Here is a 17,842-nt window from a genome sequence, read left to right as displayed (position 1 = left end):
ATATTTCGTGTTACTATGTATCTCCCAATCCTGCAGTGAAAGTGCGTATCTACAGCTCTCAACATATAGCTAACCCTGAGACAGACCACTGATTCTGTACGTTTTAGTGTCTATTGCTCAAGGTGACTATCCACTTTCAAATACATCCAGAATTTCTCCAAGTTGGACTTCATGATAGGAGGAATTTGCATGTATCAGGGCCAGATAAGCAGCGTATTTTTCCTCTGTGATAAGACAGGGTCCAGATCTAAGAGTATGATAAAATATGTATATAATAAATAGTTAAAGATACGTTTCAAATGTATTATTAAAAAAAATAATAAAAGAAACAAACAGCAACTCCAGCAGACACCACTAGAGTTCTCCTTCTCCCAAATATCCCTAGCACCATCCTAAACCCTGTTTACCCCAGAAACCTGAACTGTGGACAGACAGAAGAGGAGAGAGAGAGAGAAAATTCAGACACAATAAAACTCTGAGAGGAAAAATATGTGGAAGGAGGAGGCGGCAGCAGCCTGGGGAAGGGATTGAAAAGTTTCCCCTGGCTTAACTTCTCCCCCCCCTGCAGCAGCAGAAGCAGCGGCAGCAGCACAAGGTGAGAGAGACTTTTAAGTCTGGGGAGGAGGGGTGTGTGTGCGGGAGGGGGGGTGAATTTACAGCCCTGTGGATATTTCTGTGTCTGGCTGCCTGGCTTTGGGGTGCGAGAGACGCCGTGTCTCATGCTGGGCGGATTTTTTTTTTTTTAATATGATGGAGGATTATAAACATGGCGCCTTAAAAAAAACTACAAAATCATGTACACACTGTTCCAAGGAGATGAGGGAGAGGGGACAGGGGAAGGGCTGGGCACCAGGGGAGGGGGCAATCCTGCCCCCCGCGGGGTGCCATATGGGGAGGGGGGAGCAATTATACTCGATCATAAAATGTGTGGGGCTGCGGGGGGGGGAAGATAGAAGGCGGGATTTTTTTCTTATTATTTCATTTTTCGGAGTGGAAAGGATTATCTGGCCGCCCGCTTGGAAATCGAGGAGGAGAAGGGGACGGCGGCGGAGCGCGTGTGATTATTAACGGCGATTATTTTTGTCCCCACACCTTCCCCGGTCGGATTTCGGCTGGGAGGCGGCGGCGGCCGGTCCCCCTCGCCCCCCGTGCCGAGTTGCAGTCAGCCGGGGGTCGGGGCGGGAGGAGATGGGGTGGGGAGAAGAGCACACAAGAGAATCGCTGCCTCCACCGTTGCGGGCGGGCCTGCAGGGAGCGGGGGAGCCGGGGACTCGCGTGAGAGGCGAGGCCGAGCGGGGTGTGGCGCAGCCCGGCCTCAGCCTCGCCGCCCCCCGGCCTCGCTCTTTCCCCACATGCGGGGCGACCGCTTTGCTCCCCACTTCCCGCTCCCTTTCTCTCGCACACACCCCCGCCTCCACTTCATTTCCTCGCCGGGGTGGGGGGATCTCTACTTGGGAGGACGGGTCTTGGCCCGAGTAATGGCAGCTGCTCGACAGCGCCGAGTCTCTACAGGAGAGAGACGGCGGGAGTGGGGCCATGGCTCCCTTCCCAGCGGGGGGGAGGAGGAGGGGACGGGGGAAAGGGTGAACTTAGAGCCCCAGCCCTCCTCCCACCCCCGCGGGGGGGACGGCCTTGCCGCCCGGGCTGCCCAGAGGGCAGGCGGGGGACGGGGCCCCTGCCTTCCCGGAGCGCCCTGGTGGCGAAGCGCGTCGTCCCCCGGCATGGCCCTGGGGGCTTCCTGGCCTTCCCCGTCTGCTCCGGGGTAGGGCCCGGGCGGGGGGGAATGGGCCCGATATCTCCGCTCTCCTCCTCCAGCGCTGCCCGCTGCGGGCGAGGGGCGTGCGGGCAGCGCGGCTGCCGTGGGCCGGGCCCTCCCGCGCCCCCCGCAAACAGCTCGCCCGCTCCCCGCGGCCTTCCCGGAGCCCCGCCGCATCGGCGGGCGGGTTGCGGGAGAATGTGAACTACTGAGGGGCTTGGTTTTGGTGCTTTGGGGGGGCTTTGTGTGTGTACGTGTCCCCCAAACCATATCTCCCAATAACTCCCTTTGGTTCACTTTGTGAGGCGTTTTCCCTCTTCCCTGCCGCAGGGGTTGTCCAGAGGCCTGTCTGCCTCTTCTTTCTCTTGCGGGGAAAGGATGCAAGTCTAAGTGTGGGCTTCCCGATGGTAAAGGTGATGGGGAGCTTTGGTGTGCTTTCCTGACCTTCTGTGTGTTTCAGAGAACAGCCCCCCCCTGTAAAATACTGATGTTAAGGACTTGGAAAACTTTGTGTGTCTTTTGGGGCTTAGCCTGAAAACAGCAGACTTTGGGAATTTGTTTTTGTGCTCTGTGAATGTGGCAAACAAAACTTTACGAAGGGTAGAGCTGGAGTGGCCTAAGAAGAGGAAAAGGTTTGGTTTATAATTGTGTAAATTGGCATTTTAATCCCTGGGAATCATCTGCCACAGTCTCCGCTTTGTAGGAGTTAACTATGTTGTAGTTTTGAGACCTTCACTGCAGTGGAAAGGACTAGAGGTAGAAAACACTTTCGTGTCTTAGTGATGCTTGTTTTATTGCACTTTTGTTTCTGTTCTTTATAGGAAATTGTTTAATTCTTCAAGGGCGATCACTGAGACAGGTGTTGGGAGGGGGGAAGAGTGGGAGTGGAAATGCCACATTGTGGTTTGGGTTGCAGTCCCTTGGGTTTTTCTAGTCCCTCAGCCTTCAGTGCAAAGGACCTGGCATATCGCCACTTTTAAAAATTTCGTTATCAGCCATTCTGAGTGCACTACAGAGTCTTTAGGGAAGTAGACCATTTGCTGACTGCTGTTTTTGTATAAAAGTGAAAGTGTCTGCAAAATAATTCCCAGTGTGGATTTATGTTTAATGCCAGTTTTTCCGTGCCTAAACAAACTCTGCTTTCACCAGATATTTATATGGGGAAGTGAATGGTTCATGGATGAGGTAGTACAGCAGAGAGCACTTTATCTTTCTGATAGTGAGTTTGGTTTTAATGAGTGGGGAAAAAAGTTACTGTACTGATGACTCTGTTGATTTTGCTACGAATGGTGGTCTCTGCCATCAAGAAAAGGCATCTGCAACTGATATTTCATATAGAGTCGAGCACCAAAGGACTAAGTGAGAAAAATTACTCTTGCATTCCATCTCAGGAGCTGGATAGTGTGGTGGAATACCTAGTGATGAAGTCAGCTATATAAAGGGATTTGTGAGTGTGTGAATGTTGGGTGGGAGTCTTGAGACTTTGGTGGTGTGCTAGAAGATGTTCTTCTTCCAGTTTTTGAGCTTTATAGCAGAAATTTAACAGAGAAGTGACCTCCATACCAGTTAAACTGGTGTATTTATTTATTTTTAAAATCTAAGCAATCACTTATAGCTATTACTTTTAAATATAAACACAATTGATTTTGTTCATCACAAACTAAAATTCTTAGTAGTTTGTCTTAGCCTTTATGTGTTGTGAGCCAGAGCAATACTTTTTAACTTTTCAGGGACAAAAATGAAAACTATGGAAGTAACGACAACTTTGTCACGGTGATCTCTGTGAGTGCGAGGTCGAATGCTGTAATCTGTGTGGTGTGTCCATGGTATCTATAGGTGGTAGGTGGTCTGTATGCAGCTAGTGCTCAGGTTCCCCGGAGGTCCTGCTTGCCTTTGCAGTAGAGAGTAGGAGAGACAGTTTAGGAGAGTCTTGAGGCTTCTACAGGGGAAGAGCCTGAATAATCTTTTCAGCCTAACATCGTTTCAAGAGCAAATGAGATAGGAAAAGGTTGAGAAGTGTGCTCAGTGTTTCCACCTTCCAAGTGAATATAACCTACTGGGTGCTCTTGGTGATGTGGGTGCTCCTGGAGAAGAAATCAATGTGGATAGACAATGAATTTGTCCTTAAACTCACCTTGGAGCAGCTTAGGCCACATCTAGATTGTTGTGCATTTCTACTAGTGAAGCACAGCGTGGGGACCACTGGACTCTGCTAGCTGTGGTCTCTGAATTAGGATTAAATACTTCAAAAACAAATAGATAAAAACAACATTTGAAGATATTTTATTAATTTTAGGCATTTAAACCTCCCCATAGATGTCTATAGTGTCTGCTTTGTTAGAAAATTGTCTCATGTCACACAATTGGTGAATCGGGACATTTCGGAATTAGGAGACTTGTTTTGAAATTGAGTATTCATCTTCAGTCAACTAAAGTTTGCAAATTTTGGACATGCCTGTAGCTGGTTTTTGTATTTACTTCCTTCCACAGTATTTCAGAGCATTTAGCTCTGGAAGTGCGTAAAGACTTCAGGCACTGAATCTGACCAGGAAAAATGTTCTGAAAGAGGGACAGGGTGATGATGAAGATGTGTTCAGTAAAGTTCTGATTTTCTTCTTAAATGACTTTTTAGCTAGCTCCAAAACGCCATGTGTCAGTAAAATAAGTCTTTTATCTGTAATGTAGGTTGTTAAAAATGCCAAGTCAAACTAAAAATTAATCTGTGCAAAGTATGTGTGGCTCGCACCAGTGATGAACCTGGTTCATAAAATGCTGAGTTGTTTTAAATTACTGGCCAGATGCATACAAGAGTTTAGTTTCTTGAATGAGGTAAAGTAGAGGGGGGTTATTTTTTTTTGCGATAATTGGGTCAGAATTGTTGGACCAATTCTTTTTCCCATGTCAAGCCAGTAAATATATACATTTCTTTCGGATCCTGACCACTAGTTTTACAAATTGGGGTGGTTTTCCTCCCATGTAATAAGACTTTCTTTAGCCATCCTTCTTGCACTGCTTGTTTAGGAGCTAATGTCTGATCATGTTCCTTATCAGCAGGGTGGGTTTTTGTTCATTTTTGTTGATTTTTTTTTAGTCTCAGGATGTGATGAACACTCCCATAGTACTTGGAGCGTGGTGCCCTTGGTAGCCGGGCAGTGCAACGTATGTCATCTTTTATATAGCTCATACATTTTAGTCTGTCAATGTTACTTGTGCTAAATGTTGTGAACAAAGATTGTTCTTGTCAGGTTCTGGATGATTTTTGATCAGTTGAATGTAAATTTAGCTCATAATTGGGTTATTGTTCTAAGGTTTAATCTGCCAGTCAGGAGAATATAGCCTGCAAAATAGGTAGTTTATAAGATGAGGTAATGATTCAATTTTACAGGAATTTCTTAATAAGTTTAACTCTTAAATTCCTAAAAGCAAGTTTTTGGTTATTTTCAGTGCAGTGTAAAGATGCAAACTCAGGACTGGTGGAAGAGTACCTTGCCATCTATACAAAATGTAAAACAAGCAGGGGAAGCTTTGTTTTTTTTTTTTAAATAAAGCTCAAATTTGTCTTTAAATGGTGGAAAAATAATATTTATGAAAAAAACCCCTTCGTTCTGGGGTGTAGTGGAGGTAAGTGGAAGCAGACTGATGGGTGCCAGAGTGGCTGTGTACAGAGTGATAACCACGGGCCCTCCAGCCTGGGGGTGAGCGCCTGTGGCACCCCCAGCCCTGAGCTCCGAGGCCTCTGCAGCTTCTCCCTTCACACCAGGGCTGGCTCCAGAGCAGTTCCCCCCCACACCCCATTTTCATTGTTAGTCTTTAAACATAGTTTTATCATCTACTTAGACCAATCGAGTTAATTCAGCAAGTCTGAACTCTGTTGTATTATTTATTTATAGCTAAGCTGTGAATATTGAATTGTATGAATAACATTTGTTTAAGGGTAAAACCAGGCAAATAACTGCATAATGTGTTTTTTTTTTTAGCGTTATTTTTGTTTCAAAGGAGTAAATAAGTTACTTGTTCTAGCTATACTGTTCCATGGAGTGTTTGAAAACATACACACACAGTTGGCTTGAAGTGCTTCTTCATATAAGATGGCTGCAATCAATTTATTCTAATACACAAGTTATTAAAGGTTAAACTAACTTGAATCATATGCTTTGCTAAGTGCTGATTTTTTCCTTATGTTTTATTGAGATTTCTTTAATTTTTTTAATGTGTCTCTTCTGTTTTTATTTACTCCCTGAGATAAACAGGGACTTTGTGGGCAGGTGACAGCAAGCACAGTGGTGATACGCTGTGACATGTCCATGAACCCAAGTTAAAGCTCACAGTGTCTAATTTTAGGCCAGCCAGCTTTGGTGATACCCTGTTAGAGCTTGATCCTATAGCTGTACCATGTAGCTAAATCCGAAGTGTATTTATTGAGAGTTTTGTGTACAAAAGCACTGGTTTTGATTTTCTTCCAGTCTCTCATTTTCTACTTCACTAAAGTGCAGAAGTTTCTGCTGTGAATCTATAGAGACGTGTAATTTGAGTTTGAAGTATGTTATTGGTTAAAATGACAGAACAATAATATTGGTAATTTCAAAATTACAAACATATTAAGCAATATAAGTAAAATATTTTTACTGCTTTACCAGCAGTCAGAATATCTTTGCATTTACTTTTACACTATCTTCAATGTTCAATTCCAAGATTAAATAATTGCAGAATAAACCATTGTGAATTAAAGTTTATGGCTCTTCATACAACTCAAAATTGTAGTATGATATAAAACTAGTTCTTAACAAATAAATTTAGCACCAGAGACACTGAAATGTGAAGTGCTAAAATGCACTTATTGGTTAAAAAATGAAATCGAGCATACCTGCAAAAATACCAGTAACATCCCATTCACCCTTTCTGTGGAAATTGCATTTTTGCTTGCAAAGTACTGGTCTCACTGTGTTAATTCATTTTTGTCTGTAATAGTATACTATTGATTTGAGATCTAGTAATTTTAAAAAAGAAGAGTTAAACATATTGCTATTTGCCTCTCTCCTATGCTTCGTCTCCTTTTCCTTTGTTAGTATGTTAAAAATAAGCACGAAACCAACTGGCCTTGTATTCAAAGATATGATTTTAATGTAGCTAATTTAACTGTTGTTTCAGTTACAGACCGTAGGACTCTGCTAGTAGGTGCAGCAGTCAGAAGCAGCATTTTGGAAAGCTTGTACTTTGATCTCGTGCGCTTAAAACACGACGTTATTGTCTGGTCTTTTGTAGAGATGGGTGGATGGGAGTCGCACGCAGTGACTCACGGGATGTGGTACTTAGTTCACTAATTTTAGCAGAGCGATTCTTATCTTCCACCATTAGGTCTTATTGGAACCTTTTGGAAAAGCGATGAAGTGAAACAGAGTAGGATTGAGAGAATGATTAGCAGAATCCCCAAGTATCTAGAAATAATATACAGTGAAAAATAAATTAAAAGTATGTAAGGTATATTTACTGCTCAACAAATCTTTGACAAGATCTGAGAGACAAGAGAGCTTTATCTTTCTTAGCACGCTATCATCTTTTTCTATTAAGCCTCACGCAATGTTTGTGCGTTCGGGGGGAGGTTCTCACACTACAGATAGCTGCTCACAATTACAGTTGCTTCGCAACTCAGAGACCAAGTAACAGCCGGGTCTGCGTTGTTTGTGCCTTTTTACTATTTTCTAGGTGTCACTGCCAGTAACAGAAAACTTCTGCAGATGAGGTAGTCTGTGCCTTGCTGTGTGACATGCACAACTTAAAGTGGAAGTTTTACCTCAGAATGGTAGGGGTTTTGTTTCTCCAGTTTGCCCTTTGGTCAGATTTTAGTTTTGTGATCAGTATCTCCTGAGCCATCACTGACTTCAGGGACAAGCTTCAACCCGATGTTTATGCATAATCCCTTCTCCACAACCGATTACTTAAGTTTCAGATTCAAAATTGTTCAAAATCAAAACAAAAGAATTGCTGTGTCATAAAAGTGTAATCACAGGCCACTGATTGTTCACTGATGAAAATTCATGACATTCACTGCAGAAAATTCCTTGTTACCAATAGATTAATATTAATATAGTGCTGGAGACCTTGATCATGTAAGCACTCCTTTCCCGCAGACATAAAAATGTGTAGGCCTTAGAGCATACTGATGAATCAAGTTGATTTTCATATAATATTTTTAAAAATTAGAACTTTACCTACAACTCCAATATTCAAGGAAGAACACAGATGCAGTTTATTTTGCCTGTATAATTTCATATAATGTTATATTTTGGATTCTTCTGCTGGAGTGTGCAATGTTATATAGGCATTTTTTTGTATTTTTTGAATATCAACAATACAACTACTGTTATTTTAAAGAGACTTTTGCACATGCTACATTTTACATTGATGATTGTTCCCATTGAAGTTCAGGCACTTTTCCTGCATTTACATTAGTCTTTGAAGGAATTTATAGTATCTATGAAGAGAACAGAGGAAACATGGCTGAGGTTTTTCTATTAGTGACTATTAACATTTTCTGTATTTCTCAAAGTCTGTATGAAATACAATGTTTCTTAATGGAAACGCTGATAGTATTATGAGAAGAAAGGTTTCTTTTTATATTAGGAAAGGTAGGAAACAGATATGGGAGGAAACTGAGCATTTTAACATAGTTTCAGAATTATGGAAATCATGTATGCGAAAGCAAGTTTAATAATCAAATGATTTTATATTTTTTTCTATCACAAAGCATAAATTAGAAACCTGTTAATTGTGAAAATTACCTTGACTCATCCTGTTCATCAAAGTTTACCTGCAAAATCTAGACAATCCTTGTTGCTCCATGCAACAAGGAGTTTAGGAGTAACTTTCTCCTCACCTTGTGCTTCTGTTCTTTGTTTTGCAGTTCAGAAGTCTCAGAAAACTTTTTCCTTTCTATGTTAATTAAAAGCAAAGAATTGTTACCAGTTGTTTTCACAGGAACCAGGCTGGCACCATTTTCAGCTTCATATAACTGTAGTTGAGACTTTAGGATGTTCCTTAGAACTGGCTGCATGAACCTTTTCTCAGGAAACTGAATATTTCAGTGTCATGTGCAAGCTGACATTTGCAGATACGGCACACAGTAACTTGGCATTGACATGAACATTTTCTCAATAAAAAAGGAGAATTTTATATTATTTTCACCAATCAAAATAGCTTTCTGAAAACTTTTCTTGATCTTGGTAAAATGTGGGAAAGGCTGAGAAGGCTTTGCCATTGGTAACTCGTAGTGTCTGACCTCAGTCTGACTAGAACGCAATGCTAGGTTGTTTAAAAGTTACCATAAGTATTAAAATCTTGCTTGCTTGCTTGCTTGTTAAGAAAAAGATGGTTTTATTTTACTAACATATTCTTTGAAGGAGAGTGGTGATGCATACCTAGAAGCATTTCAGACTGACAGTGTTAGAGAGCAAGAAACAGATGCTCTCAATCTGTAATTGCATCTTCCAGTTTTTTAGCTTTGTTGTCTTCTTACACTGACCTGAAGTGAATAGACTTACAGGAAATATTTGTTGTAAGAGATTCTTCCTTTTCCTGTATACTTTCCACTCTGCTGGCTCCCAGAAGGCTCCTTTATAAAACCTAATTGGAAGCATACTCCTAACTTCTCTCTGATTCCAGACGTGAGAGCTCCTCTTCTTATTCAGCTTGGACCTTTTAGGAAATATGGATTATCAGTCAAGTACCTCCAGGTGCCAGTTTTATTGGGTTTTCTAATCTGTGCCGACGTTCTTTTTCTAAACAGTTTTTAAAAGTTTTATAAAAACAACCCATTTACAAATCATCCAAGTATAAGGCTAACCTGTAGCACTAACTTCTGAAGACGTGTAGCTTTCAATAGAATGGAATGATTTTTGTTCCTTATAGTGGCACAGGAAACATTGATAAATGTCAGCTGAAGGTAATGGGTGGCGCGGCGGCTTTGGGTCCGGGGGCACCGAGGAGCCTGGAAGCAGAACAGTGTTCGCTCTGCCAAGGCGGTGGATAAGCAGTTACAGCGTTTCCTGGGCCAGTGCGAAGGAAGGGGATCCAAATTGGCTCTTCTTACGTGAGAACGGCCTTTCTTGGTCAAACTAGCATGTCATGTAATCCAGAGTACTGTCTCCAGCCATTGCCAATCTCAAATGTCTCCCAGGAAGATGCCAAAAATCACCCAGTTTTCTGGTACAGAAAGCTGTAGAATACTTTTTTTCCCCATAGTAGTTCCCAGATGATAGTAATTTAGAGCTTGGTTCCTGCTTTTACACCTGAAAATTATATTTATTCCAAACCTGAATTTTGGAACGTTGTAAATTCTCTTTAATAACTGCATAATGTTAAAAATTGCTGTTTGGTTGGGTCAGGCTTGGTCTTTTTGTTCTCTCCAAATGCCTTGCAGCCGCCCACCTCAGTGCTTTTTCTCTTCTGGTAGTTACTTGAGAGCTCCTGCCTCAGTTGCAGAAAAGAGCCATGTGTACCTGCCTGTCCACACCGAATTTGATGGAGATAAGAGAACTTGAGGGGTGAGTTAATGAAACGCCAGAGCTGTTGTCTCTTGAGCACAAATAAGATCTGGGAAGCACTTATGAAAGGGAGAGTTTGGGATGAAATGCGCATTAAGGAAAAGTTGGGGTGCACACATCACAGTATATGTGATAGAGGACCAGTATCTTTGCTGCCATGATTTGGTGCAGCGCTGATGACTTTAAAGGGACAATATTAGTTTACACCTGCAGAAAATCTTCTCATATCTGGGAATGAGAATATATAAAGACGTGTTTATGGATGAGTGACAGAGCGAGCGTGCGAGAGCGCATGCACACATTTTCAGGCCTGATTGATTATACAAAAAAAAAACCCAAAGCCCAACCCTGGAGTTGAAAGAACATTATTTTAAATTAACATTCATTATCTTCACGCGTGAGATAACAGTTCACTTTGGACCAAATCTGAGCTCCATTATGTTTCTTGAGCAGAGACTGCTTTTTCCTTGAATGAGGTTATTCAGTGTGAGAATGGCAAAATGTAGTCTGATCCTTGACAATAAAAATACATGGTTTAGTCACCATATATTAGAATCATACTGTATTATTTCTGTCAGGAAAACATGGATTTTTTATTCTTTTTTAAATAAATGGTTACATTTTCTTGGAAATGTAAAAAGAGAAACCTTTTTTTTGATCTCTAATCTTACGCTTGTAGAAGCTTGCAGCCATTTTAATTCATGCTGCATTCATTGATCCGGCACTTAGATTATTTAATCACACTGCAGCTAGGTTGTCTGCCTATCGGACACTGTTAAAGAGTTCAATAATATACTTTGCATTATTGGCTTCTAAATGTCACTTTAAAAAAAACATAAAGAAGAAAGCAAACAAGCTATAAACATCCCAGTTAACTTAGAAACAGTATAAAGGAAAACACAATGTGAATTCATGGTGTTATCATTCAACTCGTTTTTCTGTGCATAATACAAATAGAAAAAGAAATACACATCAGAGCAAACAAGGGGAAAAAATCTGATTTTGATCTTCTTTGGCAGTTCTTTTGCTTTTAAATGCAGAGTTTTGCAACATTAAGTCATCTAATTAGGCAGCAGCTTGCTATTAAATCTTTTCATAACAGACGTAGTTTGTGAGCATGAAAATGAAAGCCACATTTTAAAATTATAACCCCAAACAACTTTCTGAAATTAAAAAACACTCTTTAAAATGACTTGTCCTTTAATTTTAAGTATCATAATGAAAAAAAAAAAGGGGGAGGGGGGGAGAGAAGTCTGTGTTTCAGGTATTAAGCAGCAATAGGAAACTAATTTCCTAGACAGTAAGTGCTGCAACAGTAGAAGCCCAGTGATCTAGACGTATAAAAAAGGAAATAAATGTGGCAACAGCTGATGTTGTGGCAGTGAAAAGCGGAGGAAAAGATTGTCGTGATGCTCTTAAGTGTCCTGTATTTTCTTAGAGGGAGATACTCTCGATGACATCAGCCTCTTCTTGGTATGCAATAGGCAAGTATCTTGTATAAAAAGAGACGGTGAATTCTTTGGCAGTGATGCACTTGGCAGCAGCGTTTTTTAAAGGGTCACCCGTGAGTTTCTCAGTTAATTTCCCTCAGTGCTGAAAATGAAATACCTCTTCTGAGTGATTGTTTTAGTCTGTCTTAATGCAGGTGGAGGAAGAAAGTAATGTTTCATATGAAGATGGGAACTGTATTTCCCTCCTGTTAAATGAAAGCCAGGAATCCAGAGGTGCAAATTCTGTCTGTCTCCGTCTGGATCCCTTAGCTATTGCCTTGTGCTTTCCTGATGGACACTGAAAGCTTTGTCAAATGAGTGGTTATGATCATGTTAAGCATCTCTTGGTGTTACTATACCTTCAGCAGAGAGACTCGAGACAGAGGAAGGGCTCAGTTCGTCTTTGCAGTGTTTTCTTAAGAAGCAAATTATTCAGTGGTTTCAGTCTCAGACTATTCTAACAGCTCCTCTGCTTTCTTACATTAGTCTATGACAATTTTGCTACAACTTCTTGTTAAACTTTCATCTGGGCTTGGAAGAGCACTCAGCAGGCTGCAAACTCAGACTAATGTGCTGCATCCACACTGGGTGTTTGTTTAGCAATAAACAGGATCTTCGGTCATGGACGGCAACTCTAGTGAGTTTAAGAAAAAAAAGAGTGCTGATGCCCAAGTGCATGGCAAAGGAAAATGAGAACGGAGTGATGATAAAACAAAAAGTCAGGGTTTTTCAGGAGCTGAAGAACCCTCTTATAAAAGGTTTTGGGTGTTTAAATGACAGTTTAGGAGTTGTCAAGGGAAGGGGTGTTGTGCTGTGGGCAAGGAGGGTGAAACCCTCCTGCATGGAGAGTGAAAAAGTGTCCCTGGAGTTCAGTTCGGTGGGTGTGGTGGCCAGAAGGTTGTCAAACAAATAGATGAAGTTCAGTATCAAAATGGGTATCAAACCTATTCAGGTCTATGTTGGTAAACTCAAGAAACAAAAGAGCTCTTGACAGTTTGAGATTACAGCCTTGTTTTTGAGCATTTATTCCAAGGTCTACTAAATTAATGAAATTAACTGAACTGCCAGACTTGTGGAGAGCTGCTGGTTAGCCCTTGTCACAGGAACTCCACATCTCTGGCTGAATGTGCTGCTTTACAGTTGCTTTGTCTTGAATTTAAATGACGACCTTCACTTGCTGCATCTCAGGCTACAGCTGCAACGGGAGGCAGCCCTGAAAAGGTGTTTGCTAATGAGGCTCTAGCACTCTTGGCAGGTGTGTTAGATAATTAAAAAGTGACCGATGAACTGTGAGCTTCATATGTATATTATTTTTTATATATATGTATGTATATTTTTGTGGTAGAACAGGAACAAGAGTTGGACTCGATGATCCTTTTGGGTCCCTTCCAACTCAGGACATTCTATGATTCTATGAGTTTGCATTGCATTTGGTAATTTCATTTAAAATATATATTTATGCAGTTAGGATTTTGACTCATCCAAGCCATTTCTATGGTGCGTTGGCACATTCCACAAGAGTAAGGGTGCTTGCTCTCTTGTCCTGGCCAAGTTCTGGTTTGGGAAATTACATCCTGACTACCTACATTTCTGTAAAGTTTCAAATTGATTTTGGTACTGTTGTTTATTTATGTAGTAATGCATATGTACTTGGCAGTTTACAAAGTAACAGCACAGGATAAAAAAGTTACAAAAATCCCTGCTCCAAATTAAATTTAGCATTTGTGTGTGAATAGCGTGGCATGGTGCAGTACAGAAAAATTACCAATTGGCACTTCAGTAACAGCAGTCATAGAAGAGGCGGGTTTTCAGAGTTTATGAAATAGAGGAGAAAGTGCAATCTGTGAAGTGCAAGTGTACAAGGAGACAGCAAAGGGGTGATGGAGACAAAGGAGAGAGAGGAGAAAACTAACTGCATCTAGGAGGGATGAGAAAAGAAATCACGAGATGACGTGTAGTTCAAGAATGCTTTCTAGAAGCCACTCCTGCAAAAACTGGTACACTGTGGGTTACGTTGCTGAGTAGCGTGCGCCGTTCAACATGTGGTACATTGTGCAGCAGGAGTGGGTAGAATTCACGGGTAGGAGAAATAATACCTGTTTGTGTTGTAGTTCAAACTATATGTATTTTTTTTACAAGGTTATTTGGCATGGATTTTGCCTGTGTGTCAACAAGGGAGGGAGAGTTGATTTATGTGGTGGTGTGTATAGATGTCATTAGGGCTTAGGTAATCACGGATCTGCATGTGGCAATCATCCTTTTCATCTCTGGAGGGATTTAACTGTGATTCTGTGATCCTGTGATCTGCTGGTGCAGAAATGTTCCCCTTCTGTGTACAAAGGCACATTTTATCATTTACCAGTCAGTCTCTCAGGATCCTGCTTACATTACAGTAGGAAGAACTTGCTGTTTGTTGCTATAGACTAAAAGGTAGGTGAAAAAAAGAACCCAAGCCACATCCTGTTGTGAAGAGTTGTTCTGTAGAAATATGAACTTTAAAGCTGCAAGCTTACTCTTAAAACTGATTGATATTAATAATCAATATTAACCTGGAATGGATTTCCAGAAGAGTTCAAAATAATCCAATATTAAACTATATTGCATAACCATAGCCATCTAATATTTACAAGAACTGTCCCAGTATTGTTCCAAAAATACTTAGGCCTGCTTAGAGATGCTTCTTGCACAGCCCAGAAGTAGCCCAATTGACACACGTATTGGAAATACATGGAAAAAAGCTTTAAACAGTTTTCATTTTGAAAATGCTTTCAAGAAAAATGTTTTGAACAGTACTTGTGTGTGAAATCATACTAATCTTAAATAGATTGTCCACAAAAAGAGGGCTTGGGAGTAGTTTTTGTTTTATTTTTCTATAAATGGAAAAACTGGTTTTGAAAACATCTTGGAATTTGCATATTAACATTGATGTTTCTTACTGTTGGTAGTTGGTTTTAGGTCTTATTTTTAACAAAACCAGGACACTTCATTTGCTAATAAAAGTAGTACATAATGTACTATGTACTTACGCAAAAGAGAGATTTAGGACAATGCATGTGCTTTTGAAAGTTGTGGATCTTCCTATTTTTATGTTGGTCTGTTGAACATTTTTGGGGGGATATGTGTCTTGGCATTGTTTTTGGAAAGATTTTCAACAAAAATATTTTTTGCTTTAGTTCATAGATAGAGTGTTACCAAAAGCTCTTATCTAACAGAACTGAACAGGTCACTTTTTCTGACCTCCTCTAGCTCCTGTGTCACCCAGATTGAATAATTTCACCTATTTCTCCTGGATGAAGCCTGCTGGAATTCCATCATGAGCCCTTGTGATAGCAGCCAGCCTGTCATGTGCAAGTGGAAGGGTTGAAAACCAGACTTTTGGAGCTGTGGGGCAGACAGCGAGCTTACCCATTTAGTGGTGTCTGTCTAGTTGGCTCTTTTTTTTTGTCATCTGTGGTCTTTTCTTTTATAGAAAGAAGCTGGAGCACTTCAGCGAGGAAAGCCATCCAGAACCCCTATGCGGTGCATTCTGGGAATCAGATCTGTGTAACTTCTTACCCTTTTTTCCCCCTTATGTATAATTTATTAAAGCTGTTATGGAATATCTGCTTAAGGCTAAAGAGTTTGAACTCTCACTTAGCCTCATTAAGGTCCTGGGCTTGGTGTTTACTGCTTCTGCTTTCATCAAGGCCACTTCCTCAGAGGCTTTTGCAAAAGAGAACATATGTTCTTATGAATGACCTTCTTCATTTTCTGTCTCAAATCATGGTAGAATTATACTTTCTAATCAGCAGGTTTTATTTAATCTCCAAATTTTATTTCTCGTGTTCTGCCTCTAAAGCAGAATTTGGGGTTTATACTTTTATGCTGGGGGTTGTCTGCTTTTATATTCACACATTCAAATGCTTCAGGCTATTCATTTGTGTTTTCTGAAAGGTTTAGCAGTTCAGCCATTTCCCCACAGACTGTCAAAGTCAATTGGAGACTCTTGTCAAAATTTGCTTTCAGACTGCTAAGATGAATCTCCTGCTGTTACTACAGAGCACTTGTCCATAGCACACAACGTTGTTAAGAAACAGTTGAGATATTGAAGATAACACTGTCTGGAGCTCCATCCCTACCTTCACCATGTGCTGTATCATTACTCAAACCTATATATTGGTAAAGAAGTGCCAGAATGGTTTGTACAAACGACTCCGGGATCTTAGTGTCCAGGTGTAGTTGTTTAAGTCACTATACTTGTGCGCTATCACTCAAAAAGAGAAAAAGAAGTCATTTACCAGTAGGCAATTTTTAAAAAAATATGTGTAGTTCAGATTTATGTTTTCTTTTTGATTACCCTGCTCTCCCTCAGAATTTTTGGAAGTTCCCTGAGTTTTATTTCTGAATGTGGCACAGTCAGCCTTTACCTTATGTACTTATTTGTTGCAAAGATATACGACTAGTCTTAAGTGAAAGGACATAAATGTAGCTCATTAGTTTGAATATACATGAAGAATTCATGTCTCAAAGAATTCTGGTTACTGGTAAGAGACGTCTCTCTTTATTTTAACCATAAATTTAAACTTTGAACAATGAATGTGCTTAGACTAGTGATGTGCTTATTAGGTTAAAAAAAGAACAAGCTTTTAATAGGAAAAAATTACAGGGCAGACAGCACGGGATTTCATTAGCATTTATAGATTGCTAAACTGCAATTTAGAAGTCACGTTTGTGTCTAAAAAAGTTTTCCACAACAGTTGTACAAGTAACATTAAACAATGTATTTTTAGTTTGTTTACTTGGGGTCAGATTTTTAATGACTGAAATGATTAAAGTTGCAGGAATTGTCTGTGAAGGCTGCACTACTTAGCTGCCATTGATTTTAGTGGGACTTTGAATAAGTGTTAGTTCTGAAAATCCTACCATGTGTAGACCTCATGTGTCTTTGGACATCTTTGAAAATCTGGCCCTTAGGACGGGTAACAGCATTCCCCGTGGTGTTTCAGTGGATTTGCCGCACCAGTTCTCCATTTTACTCTGCTCATGATGGTCCAGCAATTATAAACAGCATTTTGTAGTAACTTCTGAACTTAGAGTTCGTACCTGTCAAGAGGGATAGACTGACGGCAAAGACTTGGCCGCGGCTTTCCACATAGTATTGTAGTTCTTTGCTCTAACAACATAAATAGTTCTTAGGATAATTCTTTTCATCCATAGCCATTTAGGTGCTGCACAAAGGGGATTAGTGTAATTAGTTTTGCATTTGGAAATGGTGATACAGAGATATGCAGTGACTTGCCTGAAGTTACCCAGCGCAGGAGGAGTCTGTACCCAGTTAGGAGACCCGGTGCTCAGTCGACTCTTTTCAGCAAATGTAGTTCCAGAGTCCATGCAAAATACTCAGATGAGAATCTTCTAAATGTAGTGATTTGGTACTTAAGCAGTGTGAGTCATGCTCTGGGATGCTGGCAGTGGTTTTTTGTGATATTTCCGTTTCACATTCAGCTTCGGGGGCTCAGCGGGGGCCTTTGGTCTGGTTGCCATATGAAGTTCATCAGGGGTGACAAGCAAAAGCAGCTTAATGTGCTCATGTTATTTTTGTCTATAGTAGAAATGTGTGGTGGAGACTGTTTCTGTTTTGCATAAAGTCACCAAAATAATGCATGGAGTGGTAAGCTAACTGGAGATGCCCAGGACTATTCACAGTAGAATAGCCTGGATAGTGTTAGTTGTTGGATGTAGTTATTTTGATTTCACCGGGGGCAGAGGCTAAAAACCACTTGTCAGACTTCTGAAATTGCACACCCTGGTAACTGTGACGCTGAAGTCGGGTATGTCCACTGGGCCTTCCAAACGCAGCTTTTTGTGTATCGGTTCCCCAACTGCAAAATTGAAGAATAAATCCTACAAAGTGCTGTGAGCATAAATATGTTCAAGGTTACAAGATGCTCAGCCAACAAGGCTTGTGGAAAAAACATCCAGCTGCTCCTCACCATGGAGTACTTGTCCCTCTCCCCTCCTTGCTTTCTCAAAATGGGCTGTAGAGGAGAACACTGGGGGCATGTCTACTATAGGCA

General features: G+C 40.8%; 1 protein-coding gene across 4 annotated transcripts in view; it reads left to right on the top strand.

Annotated features, from left to right (window-relative positions):
• Positions 1–399: 399 nt before the first annotated feature.
• Positions 400–17,842, top strand: part of ZMYND11 (zinc finger MYND-type containing 11) — a 107,456-nt gene continuing 90,013 nt past the window's right edge. For 2 of the 4 annotated variants that reach the window (XM_082046168.1, XM_082046167.1), the window contains exon 1: positions 400–595. The gene's annotated coding sequence lies outside the window, so the exon portion shown is untranslated. The remainder of the gene's footprint in view (positions 596–17,842) is intronic. The other 2 variants (XM_082046170.1, XM_082046169.1) reach the window with 1 other exon arrangement.

This window comes from Streptopelia decaocto (assembly GCF_964273445.1).
Source record: "Streptopelia decaocto genome assembly, chromosome: 2".
NCBI lineage: Eukaryota > Metazoa > Chordata > Aves > Columbiformes > Columbidae > Streptopelia > Streptopelia decaocto.
This window is presented reverse-complemented; position numbering and strand designations above follow the sequence as displayed.